Here is a 15341-nt window from a genome sequence, read left to right as displayed (position 1 = left end):
TGAGCTTACGGTCTGCAAGGGGGTAGAGAGAAATGCTTTCTTGCCACCAAGAGGGCAGGATAGCTACCAGGGTGGTGGCTACAACCTACTATACTCAAAACAAAAAGAAAGGGTGGCCTACAGAGGTAAAATTTAAGGGATTGTATAATTCTCTCTGTATGTGTATATGTTGTGATCACTGCAACAACCCTGGCTATAAACTGCCATGACATGGGTTTGGGGTGGAATATATTTTGAAAGTGACTCAGATATCTGTCCCTGCCTGTACCTTAAAAACAATGTCCCCAGAGGCCAGCTCAGGGAAGGAGCAATGTGAATCAGTTTAGCAGCACAGACTTTGAGATCAGAAGGTTCTGCCCCTAGGGCTAGAGAGAGATTCAAAGCAAAAGTTCTCTTTCAAAGATTTTGGCCCATACTTCTTCCTACTCATCCTAAGGCTTTGAGGAAATGACAGCTCATCTCATAAAGAGATGGGGGATCTCTAACCCAGAAAAAAGCCCTGTTGATCAGGTCACAATGAGCTCTATGAAATAAGCAAGTTAAATGCTTTGTTGTCTAAAATTTCACATTATAATCATTCATTAAAATGGCCCAAAAAAGTCTTAATCACAGTGTTATTTTCTTCATACAAGGGGGGCAGGGAAGCACCCTTGCCAAGCTAGAAGATGAAAAATCTTAGAGAAAAGGGAGATCAGGTGCTTATAACCTCTCTACCCTGAGTTCTACTGAACTCACTTGCTAATATACTTCTGAAAGGCAGCCATCTGTACAAGTATCTTTCAGCTTAGGAATGTAATTTCAACAATGCACCCATTTTATCTAAATTCCAATAGCTTAAAAAAAAATTGGATGCTCCAAAACATTTCTTATGAAAGAGTTTTATCAGAAACACTATATTTTCTAATAAACATTTAAAAAATACTAAGTATTTAGTTTCTGAAATGGGTAACTTTCTAGTATATGTATAATACCTACAACACCTAAAAAAAAAACAGTATACATGAGCACTTCATCAAATTTCCAGATGACAAGAAACTCAACAAGATACTAAATATGTTGGATGACAGCTTCTCGGGCTGGAACAAAGGATTCAATCAAACACGCACGGAGAGGTGTTCAACTACTTATAAGCTGATGAAACAGTACCACTCTTGTTCTCTTGTTTTCTTTATTCACCTAGTGAGGTAAGAAATGAACCCTTGAGTATGAGATGAAGCGCCTGCATGAGAAAGTGTCTGCTGGGGGCTCTAGTGTACACAACAGAGCTACCCTAAACATGGAAGGATTTGCTGACATGAAAAACTTCATCCAAAAACTGCCTTGCTACTACTCAAAGAATGATCCAGTAGACCCATAGATTGGCATTACCTGAGAACTCATTAGAAAGGCACAATCTCAGGTTGTACCCAGACCTACTGAATCATAATTTGCATTTTAACCAGATTCCCAAGTAATTTGCATGCATATCACATCACAGTGTGGGATTAGGGAACAGCTGCCCATTTGGAGATTTCCAGAGTTCTTTCTTGGGCTTCTCCTGTTCTTCATTTTTACAGATGACTCATATGAGGATATTGGAATCCTGATCAAACCCAAATGACACCATTCTAGGAGGAAACAATTGCACAAGCACCTCTTGGAAGAGACCAGGCTTGACAGCAGATCATGTGAAAAGATATAAGCCATCAGGGATTTGTTAAAGAAAACACACACACACACACACACACACACACTTGAATGTATTACTGCAAATCAGATCACTTCTGGATAACTCTAGATAGATACAAATGAACCCCGTGTTATCCTAAAGAAATAACAATTCCCTTCCCTGTGGATGTGAATCTGGCCACACATTCTAATAGGGTGACTGACAACAAACTGTGGGCACAGGTGTTGGGAAGGGATTGGGAAGGAAAGAAATCTGGAGATTCTACCACAAGGAATGAGTGAACTGGAGAACAGTAAACCTAGAGAAGAAGTGACTAAGTGGAGACACTGTGGTCATATTCACACATTTAAAGGATTCTCTCAAGACGTTTCACTCTACAAGTATGTCTTTGAGCACCTGCTATGTGCCAGGCACTGTGCCAGCAACTAAGAACAGAGAGAATGTGAACCAAAATGAATCTCTGATTTTCTGGTTTCCCGCTTAGTGGAGAAAGCTTGTCTGCTATTTTAGAAAGTAGAACTAGGACTGACAGAAAGGCAAGTGGGAAGACGTAGGCACCACCCAAGGAAGCCCCTTCTGGTCAGAGGACTCCAGTTTTGTCAAGGGCTTAACAGACAGAGGGCCTAGGCTCCCCAGGGCTGGGAAGAATGGGTTAGGGCAGGGGCAACCAATCCCCAAGGAGTAGCCCAGGGGATCACATAGCCAATGCTAATATCCCAGGGTTGGAGGGTAATTGGTGTCAATATTGCCAATCAAATACAAAATTTGTTCCAAATTACACTATATTCAGTTTAGCCTCAGAACCAATTTTTTTAAAACTTAACCATAACTTAAGGTATCAGCTAAAATTTGTATGAAATGTAAATGATGAGTAATTTCTCTTTTAGCAATATTTTTAAAACTTGGAATTTAATAAAAATCCATATTAACATTTTAAGCAACAACTCTGCTTAATGACTCATTTGTCATCCTACTTCTATCAGCTACCCCTAAATCTATTATATTTAATGTTCCTTGATGTAGCTTCAGAGGGGCTCATCCCATTCCTCAGAAATTATCCTAAAGAAATAGTAATTCCTTCCCTCTGCCCAGAAGAACAAAAGAGAGAGGTAGAGAAACTAGATAGATACAAATGAACAATGTTTATAAAGGAAAAAACAAATACACCCTGAATGTTCAACGAAACTGCCAATTCTTTTTATGGAATGAGATGGAGTATAAATAGTAATATCCAACCAGTAGGAGAAAGTTTAAGGTAAATTATGATATATCCTTGATAAACTATTATAAATGATTATGAAGGTTATGTAACAACCTGGAAAAACACAATGGCAAGTTAAGAAAACATAAACATGTTCATTTCTGGCAATATAAAAATTATCCATGCATGTGAACAAGAGCTAGAAAGAGAAACATTCTAAGTTTATTTTCTAGGCGGTTAAGATTTTCTTCCCCTTAATTTAAATTCCTATTTCACTGTGTGAAATTAATTAAAATTTTAATTTAATTGGAATTAGTTTAAAATTTGTATTTCATATTTAATAGTTTTACAATGAATGTATCAAGGACAAAAATAATTGTAACATTATAAGAATTTGTACATTAGCAAGAAATGAAATAACAAAGGGTGACTAATTTGCTTTTAACGTTCAATTAGTTCCTTGTCTTTCATAAAGAAAGCTATTTAAGTTCTGAAAAATTAAAAGATAATGAGATTCATGTTATGAAAAGTACTTAATGTTTGTGGAAAGTGAAAAGGACTTTGTACAGCAGCCGCCCATGAACTCTGGGTAAAAGCAAAACTAAATTTCTGGATTCTATTTTGCTTTTCACCTTATTTGATCTCGCTTAACATCACTCATGCCAAGTTGAGTTTTTTTCCTCTTCTCCCTTCTCCTCAAGTTCATAGATGTGAAGAAAAAAAAAAAAAAAAAACACAGCAGCTCTGTTACGGTCCTCTCCTTTTCTCCCAGCAATGCCACGAAATGTGGCTTTTTGGAATGGGCTTCAGAGAGAGTCAGATGTGAGGAATATCTGGTTACTATCTGTCACCATAAGGATCAAGCAGGACTGAGCTGACTTGTAGCCAAGAGATCTAGGTTCGAGTTTTCCACATCTCTAACATGGAAATAACATCGCTTACACTGGGTGCTTGGTTACCCCAAAAGATGACTGTGCTGCTCAAGAAATGCTTGTCTCATTCTTTTTCCTACCTTCCACTACATACACACACACACAGTGAATTACAACTGTACCCATTATGAAACTGCATGGGTCCTGACATCTAATATCTTCCTATTGTCTCTCCAGATTCTCCACCCTGAATCACTGCCCTGGCAGGTGACCCTTATGAACCATATCAACAAGCCCTCATGCCCTTGATTTCTGATTGGGTTTGGTCAATGCCGGGTCCCAGAAAGATCATAGGGAGAAAAGGGGAGGGGAGTTGAGGTCAGAGAATTCATTTGGACTAGCTGCCTCCCTCTACCAAAAGTCACTGCTCCTCAGAGCACAACCAAAGTAAGATGAGTGCTCAAGCACATATGGATGGGTATAAGCAAACTGGTATATGAGTAAGTATAGGTGTGTACATAGGTGAGAACAGATAGAAGTATCCATAGGTATGTGAAAATAAATTATATGGGTGCAGGCACACACAGTCATTGAAGATACAAATACAGATACTCCTCAGACATAACCAAACACCTTCCAACATTGGTGTTCTGGGTTTGAAGGCTTAAGGCCATAGTCTCATGAGACAACTCTGTCAATTGGCATAACATAGTTCACAAAAATCATGAGCTGCATCTCAGTGAAGAAAGTAGTGCCTGGGGTCTTAAAAGGTTGTGAGTGATCATCTAAGATAGACGTACACATCTAATATCCCTACATCTTTACTTGACAGGAGAAAAACAGTTAAGAAGGCAACCAAAAACACAGAGAAGAAACAAGTTCCAAGAGCCATGACCTCAACTACCCTGAGACCAGAAAAACTAGATGGTGCCAGGGTACCACCACTGGCCATTCTGACTGGGGCCACAATAGTTGATCATGGATAGAATGGGAGAAAAATATGGGACAGAACTTAAATTCTTATTTTAAAAATAAAAGCCAGACAAACGAACAGTAGTGAACAGGGGACTCCCTGAGACTATCGTCCCAAGACACTCTTCAAACCTAGAACTGAGCCTAACCCGAGTTCAACTTTTTGCAAAATAGCAGAGTGGCACACGAAATAAAGGGATACTGCCCTTAAGATCGGTGCCCTACTTAAAAACCACCTGTATGAGACCAAAAGGTCAACAATTACTCAAAAGCAAAAATGAGAAGATAAGGGGGCAGGGAAACTAGAGTACTGGAAAGGGAAGAAACTGAACACAAAGAGAATGTTGACACATTGTGATAAATGTAATGTCACTGAACAATTTGTGTGGAAGTTGTCAAATGGGTGTGTAAACTTTCACCAAAAGCTAAGTAAAATATTAATTTAAAAAAAAAAGTCAGTGCTGCTCTCAAGGTGGCCTCCTCTATGTGACAACCTCCTTCGGACTTCTGATAATCACTTCATCCATTTGACCCTTTGGTGCTAGGAATAGCTTCACCACTAATCCTGGGTTGCTGCACTATCCCTTACAGTTTCTTCTACATCCTGCCCACACCTCTTTAGGTAAACTCTCCTGGAATTATTCTAAATTGAGAAGGACAACTTTTCCTGTTAGGACTCTGACTGATACAGACCTATCTATAGGGTCACTATGAGTCGGAATTGACTTGACGGCAATGGGTTGGGTTTTTTGTATAGCAATCCAGAATCGTGTATACTTTGAATCGACATAGGGAGAATGGGCAGTTCTGGAGTTCATCTCAAACGGAGAAGCACACTCAGGCAGGATTTGATGATTCTACATTACCAGGCTCCCAGGCTAGCCTGTGCTCCCGGAATAGTCCCACAACTGAGCCACATTCCCTGGACCACAAGGGACTTAACATCAGTTTCTAAACCCTTGGGGCTCTGAGAATTGGGGTAGATGTTCCAGACAGCCCCATATTTGAATTCTTCATTCTAGGCTCAGTCAATGAGTCCCAGGTTTGGGGTTTTTTTTTTTTTTTTTAATTGCACTTTTTTAGATGAAGGTTTACAAAGCAAACCAGTTTCTCGTTAAGCAATTAATATACATATTGTTTTGTGACATTGTTTGCCAACCCATGACATGTCAACACTCTCTCCCCCCTTCAATTAGTCCCGGTATTGCAAGTTAGTAATCGTGTCCAACACCCCAATCTCTTAGGGACCTGGGGAAAGAGAAACAGTAGCCTCTCAAATGCCCTGTCTTCCGAATTGTGTCACTGTTTCAAGCATGGGTTGGGAAATAGGGCATAAGAACTGATTCTCCAAGACCAAAAGGGCTATTTTAACCTCTGAAAAAGTAGGAAAAGAATGTTGAGCAGCCAACACCCATTCCCCTCTTATCCTTTCACCTCCTTACCAATACCCTAAGGAAGTGAGGAAACTGAGGCATACAAACGATAAATGTGTAAGGCAGAGCTAGGACTGAATTCAGGTATCTGGATGCTAGTCAGATTTTAACTCTAATAGTCATGCTATCTCCATTTTGGTCTGTGTTAGCCAGTTGCCCAAAAGCAAATCAAAGAGAGCACTCTCCAGTTTGGCCCTGACCCACCATGACGGCATCAGGCTTCTAGTGATTAAGATGGATATATGAGGTCTAGAGTGACCCTAAATAACCCAAGACTGAAGAATCCAAACATTTCATTTCTTTTTACTGGTTTCTAGAGACACAGAGCTAAGGGCCTCAGTTTTTAGCCGTCAGCACCTACCATGTACAGAGCACTCTTCTAGGTGCCCTGGTGAGTTGCAAAGAATCGCTCAATTCTTATTCTTAAAAATTTTAATTAAGAAGACCAGAGAGCTAAACATGAAGCACGAGAGAGGCGAGTTGTACACCCCAGGGTTCCATGAGGGTCAGTTTCACTGAGAATAAGTTCAACAAGGGATCGAGCCACCAGTCAAAAGCTAAGAAAACCTTGGGCTGATCTGTTAGAATCACAATATGTAGAATAAGGAGGGAAGTTACATATGAACAGCTGAAGAAACCAGGGATCCATAGTCTGAAGAGGAAGACCTGGGGGTTGAAAGGGAAGATGACAGCTGTCTTCAAGGACTGGGAGGGTTGTATATATTGTATATGAAAGGAAAGTCTCACTAAGTCAGTTCAATGGGTCGAAGGCCCCAGAACATAGATTGTAACTTCTTACTAAGACGACTGTTCTTGGGCTCCCAGAGCTGTCCCCACACAAGAAGGGGAGTGGCATCTCACCAGTGGTCATACTGGAAAACACTATGGTCATTTCCTATCTAAGAGTATACAATCTTAATGTCTTGTTTGGATGCCAGAAATAGAGCGTAGATTGTATGTGCCAGCATTTTTCATCCTGCTAACAATAAACTCTTGAGAGAACAGCAGTCTTATTTCATTCGAGAAGTGTCTATAGTTAAAAATAAATCAAAACTATCCTCATAATGTTTTTCCTTTAAAAAAAAAAAAATCAGCCCTATTGTTGTTGTTGTTAGGTGCTATCAAGTCGGTTCCAACTCATAGCAACCTTATGCACACCAGAACGAAACACTGCCCGGTCCTGCACCACCCTCACAATCGGTACTATGTTTGAGCCCACTGTTGCAGCCACTGTGTCAATCCTGTCAAAGGTCTCCCTCTTTTTCGCTGACCCTCTAGTTTACCTTACCTTACCATGCATGATATCCTTCTTCAGGGGCTAGTCCCTCCTGATAATATGTCCAAAGTATATGAGACGAAGTCTTGCCATCCTCACTTCTAAGGAGCACTCTGTACTGTTTCCAAGACAAACTAATCAGCCCTACTCTGAATCAAAATGGTACAAGCGTAACCTGTCGCACCATTTTGCTTAACTATGTGAATAGTTTAGTGTAATCAAAGCCATCATTGCTTTTGCTTTTAGACTTAGAAAACTAAATGCTAAAAAGTCAAGGAAGAGTCTAAAAATCGCTGCTACTGGGAAGAAAGTGATGCGATGTTTTATTTTCTTTGTTCTCTCTGCCAAAAAAGATAAAGGAGGTTTGGAACTGAGAAAGAAAGACAAAAAGACAGATTCAAAAAAGCAGAAAAAGGCATTGGAAAGACAAGCATAAGGGTTTAGTAATATTAACCGTGCAGAACCTTACTGAAATTCCAGATGTGTGGCCTGCATACCTAAGTATATACTCTACTGTCTCTACTCATTTCTGCTTTTTCGTTCACCACTTTGAGCTGGCTAGCAGGAGAAAAAGCAGGAGAGAAGGATATAAACGTAGAAGCTCATCTTTCATTCAGCCTACCTGCTGCCTTCAATGGCCATCACAATTCAGCACAGAGAACATTAGTGATTGTCACCATGGAGACAATTATAATGTCAAACCCAGAATTGTGGAATCACAAAATATGAGGCACACGTAACAGTAACAGGTCTGAGGGAGCGAGGAAGTGGAGAGCCAAATTACTAGGCAAGAAATGCAAATCTTTGGAAGCTCTTCTGAAGCAATTCAGATTCTTAAGTTTTTTTTCCCTTTCAGAAGATGGAGACTATTACAGATTCTTTTGAGTTAAATTAATTCCTTCTATTCACAAAAGATATTAAGATATTATACCAGAACTCACAGTCTTTGGACACAGTGAGAAATGAGTGCCTTATAAAAGGATATACGATCAGGTGTAGATGCCTTCATTACAAAGTGTGGCTTTCACCCGAACCGAAGGAAGCAATCTTTGTCCTAGATCACAGAGTATTTCTTGTAACCCTATCCTTCAATGCTATTAGCCTTGGGAGACAACTAAGTAAATAGAGTGTGAAGCGCTACAAGAGAGCTATGTACTATATGTTCCAGGAGAAACGATGGCACCTAACATAGCCTCAGACGTGAGGGAAGGCTTCCTGGAGGAGAGCACCACAGATGAACCTGGAAAGGCAAGTAGGTGTGGGTCTGAGAAGGTAGGGGGAGTGCATTCTATGCAAAGAGGACATAGAAGAGAGCCAGGATGACTAAGGTCAAAATTCTGGGGAAAGCTGGCATTTCAGGGCTGTCCTGAAGACTCGGGGATCACAAAGGGGCCATGAGATGAGGGCCAGAGAGATAGAAGAATTCAGGAGATCATTTCAAGGAGGGAATGACTCACAGTGTGAATGGATGCAAGTCAAGTCAGGGGAGGGCTAAAGTCCTGGACTTAGTTAACCACAAAGAGCTGTGGGTACCCTCTGCCAGAGCCATTTCAGGGAAGTGACGGTGACAGAGGCCAGAGCACAAAGGGCTGAGTGGCAGGCAGGAAGAGAGGAAGTAGAGACCATGGGTGAGGCTCCTTGCAGAAGCTTGGCTAAGAACAGGGAGGGAGCTATGAGGGAATACAGAATGAAATTTTATCTTCCAGCCTGAACCTCTGCTCTGGGCTCTAGGCTCTCATCTCCCCTTGATTTCCTCCTTTTACCTCACCTGCTACATTCACTTTACACCCTCCTCTCCCCTTTACCCATTCTGCATATGACAGCATGGTCTTTTAAAATTATAAGTCGGACCTCTTACCGCCCCCCCCGCTCCCCCGCCCCAAAATACAATGGCTTCCCATTCCACATTTTTAACTCCTTGCCATGGCTTGTAAGTTCTTGTGTGGCCTGGGCTCTGCTTCCTTCTCTATCACCTTCTCATGCCCCTCTCCCTCCTGCTCACCACAGATAACCTAGTCTCCTTTCCCCAAACCCTCCAGGCATGCTCCTGCCTTAGGATCTTTGCTCAGGCTGCTCCCCCTGCCTGGAATGCTCCTCTTTTGCCCTCCCTTCTCCAATAAAAGCTGCCAAAGGGTGAGTCACCTATAAGGGAATTGCCATGACAGAGGTCCTCCTTCACCCCGTGCCCAGGGATTCACCTCACCCCAACTCCTTCAGAGTGCAGGTTTTCCAGCCCTTCAGGTGGGATATGTCCTGGCTCTTACCACTGGAGGCTTTGACATCAAAAGACCCAGGCCCTAGCTCATTCATCTGCTGCTTCTTTGTTGTGCAGCCTTTGTTAAGACACCACTTTATCAATTTTCTCATCTTTAAAAAGGGAAACAACATCTACCTCCCCAGTTGTTAGGAAGTTCACCTCAGAAGGTGTGTATAAACACCCCAGTTCTCCTATCTCCTGACCATGGGGTCTCTCCCACCTTTGTAGCATTTGCCTCTACCAGGAACCAGTCCTAGGCCCCTCGGCCCTTCCGAAGCTCTGCCCACAGAGGCAGGAGGAGAGGCTTCCCCCCCCATTCTGTCCTAGGACTGCACAGGTCCTCACTCCTCTCAGAGCCCTCCCCGCCATTTTGTGCAAGCAAATAAACACTCACAACACCCCAAATTTATCCCCTATCCAGTAACGCCTTCTCTCAATCATCTCTCCTGTGGCCTTAGTCACCCGCTTTGATTCCAGAGAAACTTCTCTTCCTTCTGGGCACCCACAGCACTTGGTGCTAGCTACTAGAGAGCCTCTGTGATTCTGGATTATAATGAACATGAGTCTCCAAAATTAATTTGTAGGCTTCTCAACAGCAGAGAGCCTGTTCTTGGGAGAAATGAATACAATGAATGATGTCAACTGAGTGGTAGGGGCCAGGTACTTCTATACAGGCTCCCATTTAGTCCTCACAACAGCCCTTGAGGGCTCCTATTCTTACAGATGAGGAACTGAAACTCAGAGAGGTGCACTTGCCCAAAGTCACACAAAGAAACAGACAGCAGGGTTGGGGCTCCCATAGGTTAAACAAACAGACAAAAACAGATTGACTCCCAACCCTTTTGTGTCTCCAGCACAGGGCACATCTCCAAGCATTTACCAGAGTCTCACAAATGATCTACAAATAAATAAATGGGAACTCTCTGCTCCAAGAGCAATTTTTTACTGAAGAAATACTCTTGTATACCTACAACTAAAGCCTTGACTAAAGAAACACCTTTTTATTTTACCTTAAAGGTAAATACCAAAGGAATCTGAGAAATCGTATCTTGGAAATGTACACACCTACAGAAGACGACCCTCAACCAGATGGATTGACAACAGAGGCTGCAACAACGTGTTCAAGCATAACAACGATCGTAAGGATGGTGCAGGATCGGGCGGTGGGCTCGATAGCACCTAACAATGACGACAACAACAACAATATACAGTAAACAAATACTTAATTCTTCAAATGGCCGTTTAGGAGAAATTTAATGACTTAAGCAAATAAATACCCACAACACCCCAAATTCATCCCCTATCGTTTTCATATGCATGGAAAGTAGCATTAAAGCCTTTAAAATACCATTATAGAGAAATTTCAGATCTCTCCAACTGGTTATCTTGTACAATGAACCATCACAAAACATCTAAAATCCCCAGTCAGGCTGGAAGGAAGACCTTTTAGAAGAGCAAGCCAAAGTTTCTCTTCATCAGATCAGGCTTTTCTTATTAGAATCCTCAGCAAAGGATGTTAAGCCCTTGAAGGGAGAATTAAGGCCAAATTTGTTACTGTTTTTCCAAAAGCCCAGAAAACAAATCTTGATCCAAAATGTACCCGTTCTACTTAAACGGTTGGTTGAAATAGGCATAAAAACTTTCTTTCTTCTGGAACAGCTAAGCCACCATAAAACAGACAGAGCTCTTTATTTTAGAGCTCAGAAAAGTGGCTCCTCAGAGAGTTCATGATTTGTTAAAGAAATCATGCGTATTGCCCATGGGAGCCAAATCTCAGTCTGCCTTATAGTCATCGCTCTTGGGCAGGCCTAAGAGTTCCTGATGTCTGAGTGCCCTATGGTATCAACATCTAACGAGGACTTTTATTAACGTTATTCAACTTTTCTTACATAGTGATATTTAATCACTCAAAAATACATCAAGTACCTTCCTTTCTAAGTTTGACAGTGCGATACAAGCTAAACAAAAAAAACAAGGTATGAATAATCCTTCCTCAGCCATATTTTTTTTTTCAGCCATATTACAGTCCAGTCAGAGAAATAAGACATTCATTTAACACACAGCCAACAATTCTAGGCAGCATTTAAATGCTAAATGACTAGCACAGAAATGTACCATACAGACTGTAGGAAAGAAGGATTCATGTAGATTGGGGGTAGGGACAGAGAGAGCTTCAAAGCAGAGAGAGGTATGATTAAAGCTGAGCCTTAGTGAAGGGACAGTGTGGCAGAGCCACACAAATCACCAAGCCAGTGGGTGCCAAAGTCTACTTCACAGAGAAAATATAAGCTTTTAACATAAGCAATTATTTCCAGCCTCCTACTGTCTATAGAAACCCTATGAAGCAGTGCTACTCCGTCCTATAGGGTTGCTACGAATCGGAATTGACAGCAACAGATCTGATTTTTGGTTTTTATTCTCTACAGACTTAAAAAAAATTTTTTTTTTTAAGTCTATAGACAATAACTTACCCCCAAATAGCCTTTCCTCTCCCCATACCATCAAGAGGAAGAAGCACCCATTCTCTGGCAAGGCTACTGACCATCCCATGTATCTCCTTCCATCTGTAGAGGTCCTACTCAATCATTTGTTCTTTCTTCCCCTTGAATGTGTATCTTCTCCCTTTCTTCTGACTCCTTCAGCCTCTGAACATATAGGAGCCCTTTTAATCCTAAAGTCATCCCTTTCTCAGGTGCTTCACACTCTTCATTTCATCAACATACTTTACAGCTGAGCTCTGTTAAGCAGTACCAGCAGCAAATACGTATCTCCACTTCATTTCTGCAGATTCACTATTCTACCCCCTGCAGTCTGGCTTGTGCCTCCTTCATCATGACACTGACACATTCACCTCTAATGATACATCCTAGGAGCTAAATTCAGTGGACATTTTCCAACATTTACCTTACTTAATTTCCACGACCCCACTCTTTCCTGATCTTCCTCCTCTCAGTCTACTCCTTCTTGGCTTCTTTTATAGGCTCGTCTTCCTCTGCCTCTCCCCTAAGTATTGGTATTTCCTGGTGTTGCATCCTTACATCTCCTTTTACTTTACATACTCTTTCTCTCTGTTTGAAATAATTTGAAAATAAAATTTCAACTGACACCTACGCACTGATGACTTCCAAATTTATATCTCCAATCCAGATGACTCGGGTAAGCTCTCCAGACCCAGGCATTTACCCGCTGGTATCTCAACTGGATTCCATAGACATCTCAAACTCCATGTGGGTAAAGCCACACTCAGCATCCTTCTTACCACACTTGCTGCATTGATACTAAGAGTAAACGTTTGAGTACCAATTTTGTACCAGACACTACAAACGCATTATCTCATTTTATCAACACAACATCTTTGTGAACTAGGTGTTATTATCATCCCATTTCATTGAAAAGGAAACTGAGATAGAAAATTAAATAACTTGCCCAAGGTTAACCACTTCGTAAGTGGCAGTGCTGGGATCTGAACCTCAGCTCATTCTAGAATCTATGCTCTTACTCTCTCAGCTATATAGCCATCCTGTCTAAGAGAATGACGCAAACTTCCCTAAGGCAGACAAGGCAGAAACAAGTGTTTCACCCTAGTCTTCTAACTCTCCCTCACTCCCACTAGTCCCTTTCCTTGTGGCATCTACCTCTAGAGCCATCCTCTTGTTCTCCATTGTTACTATCACCTCTCCTTTCCTGGCTTTGCTGTGTTTCCCTGGGATTATAACTGTAGCCCAACTAGTCTTTCTTCCTCTAATCTTTACCTCTCCAATTCAAACTTCTGTGTTTAAAGTGATATTTTAAAGATACTTTCAAAGAAATTATTTTTCTTAGGTGTAACAACATCATGTTATGCCAAAAAAAAAAAAAAGCACAGCAGATTAATATAGCTGCTGTCAGTAAGTTGTACACCTTTAAGAAGTTGAACTGGCAAAAGCTGTTGGATAGATATCCTTACAGCAACAACAAAAAAGAGTAGTTGCTGAAGCTGCTTATATACAACCAAATACCTCATGGGATTTGGTTCCTTGGCTTGGAGATTTAGGGTCATGGTTTCCTGAGACATTCCAGTTAACTGGCCTAATAATGTGTTTAGTGCTTCTGTTCTACCTCGTAGTTCATTGAGTAGTGCCTGGGGTCTTAAAAGCTTGCAAGCAGCTATCCAAGGCACAATTGGTCAACTGGTCTCTATTCTCCTAGAGCAACAGAGGAAGAAAGAGAGTCAGGAATAGAAGGAGGAAATGGAATGTGTGGCTAAATGCCTCCATGAACAACTGCCTCCTTTGCCACATAAGACCAGAAGAACTAGATGGTGCCCGGCTACCTTTACTAAACACTTTGATCAAAGGTTCTATAGAACCTGATCAAAGGAGGAAAAATGCAGAACAGAATTTCAAATTCTCATGGAATCCAGACTTCTGGAGCTATGGAGACTAGACGAACCCCTGAAACTATTGCCCTGAGGTAATCCTTAAATCTTAAACCAAAAACATCCCCTGAAGTCTTCTTAAAACCAAACAACAGTTTAACTTAACTAGTAAAGTATGTCTGCCTTGAGCTTTATGCTCTTTTAAGAACTATCTATATGGGATGAAATTGACAACAGCAACTCAAAAGATTAGATAGAAACCTTAGGGGGCAGTAAATTTATGTTAATTGGGGGAGGAACAACTCAGGAAAGGAGGGTGAGAATGATTGCACAACTCAAAGAATGTAATCAATGTCACTGAATTTGTACATTTAGAAACTTGAACTGGTACATGTCTTTGCTGTGCACATTCTCAACAACAACAACAACAAAATTATTTTCTTAGATGTTCCTAGAGATCATGCTAAAGCATAGAAAAGTAAATGATATGATACCTGGGATTTTATTTAAATATGCCAGCCAAAAAAATAAAGTGAGAAGATAACTAAAACAAGATTGGCAAAATGTCACTAATTGCTGAAGTTGGGTGATGAAGATATGGGCGTTCATTACACTATTCTTGTTATTTTGGGTATGTCTGAAAAATTCCATAATAAAACTCTTCAAAAACTCATCATAATTTATGATATATATTAACTTAAAAGTACAAAGTAGAGAACAGCATGTAAAAGACAGTGAACCATTTGTGTAAAAGAAGGAAACAATACACAAAGTACATAAAATACAAACTATTTTCTTGTCCTAAAACAGTGCTACTTAAAGTGTGGTCCTCAGACCAGGGTCTATGAAGGGTTTACTACCAGTCTGTGATAAGTACAGAAACTTTCAACACAGTTTGATACTGCCATGACATTCGACATGTGATGAGTGAACTCTATTTGTTGGATTGAGTACAGATCAGTTGTGGTTTGTCAAGCTTGTATGGTGAGTAACACGAGCTATGTACTACTAACCCACCACTACCAGTCATGCACAATAGGACCACATATTGGCCAGCCATGAACTGGAAATTTTTTTAAATACTGGTCCTTCACCATAGAGAGTTTGGGAAGTCCTGCCCTAAAATGTTTTTGGAGGGATACCCAAGAAACTGGTAATATTGTTGCCTCCAGGAAGGAAAACTGGATGGCTGTGGGAGAAGAAAGGATGAAGGAAGCTTTGCATTATACCCTCTTGGGACCTTCTGAGTTTTGAACCATATGAACTTATTACCGATTCAAAAAATAAAATTAAGATTCGTTTCA

General features: G+C 40.9%; 1 protein-coding gene across 4 annotated transcripts in view; it reads right to left on the bottom strand.

Annotated features, from left to right (window-relative positions):
- The window catches only part of ZHX3 (zinc fingers and homeoboxes 3), a 130991-nt gene that overhangs the window by 99649 nt on the left and 16001 nt on the right, over positions 1 to 15341 (bottom strand). The gene's annotated exons all lie outside the window — the stretch shown is intronic.

This window comes from Elephas maximus, chromosome 25 (genome assembly GCF_024166365.1).
Source record: "Elephas maximus indicus isolate mEleMax1 chromosome 25, mEleMax1 primary haplotype, whole genome shotgun sequence".
Taxonomy (NCBI): Eukaryota; Metazoa; Chordata; class Mammalia; order Proboscidea; family Elephantidae; genus Elephas; species Elephas maximus.
Note: the sequence above shows the minus strand (reverse complement) of the source record. Positions and strands in the feature narration are given on the sequence as shown.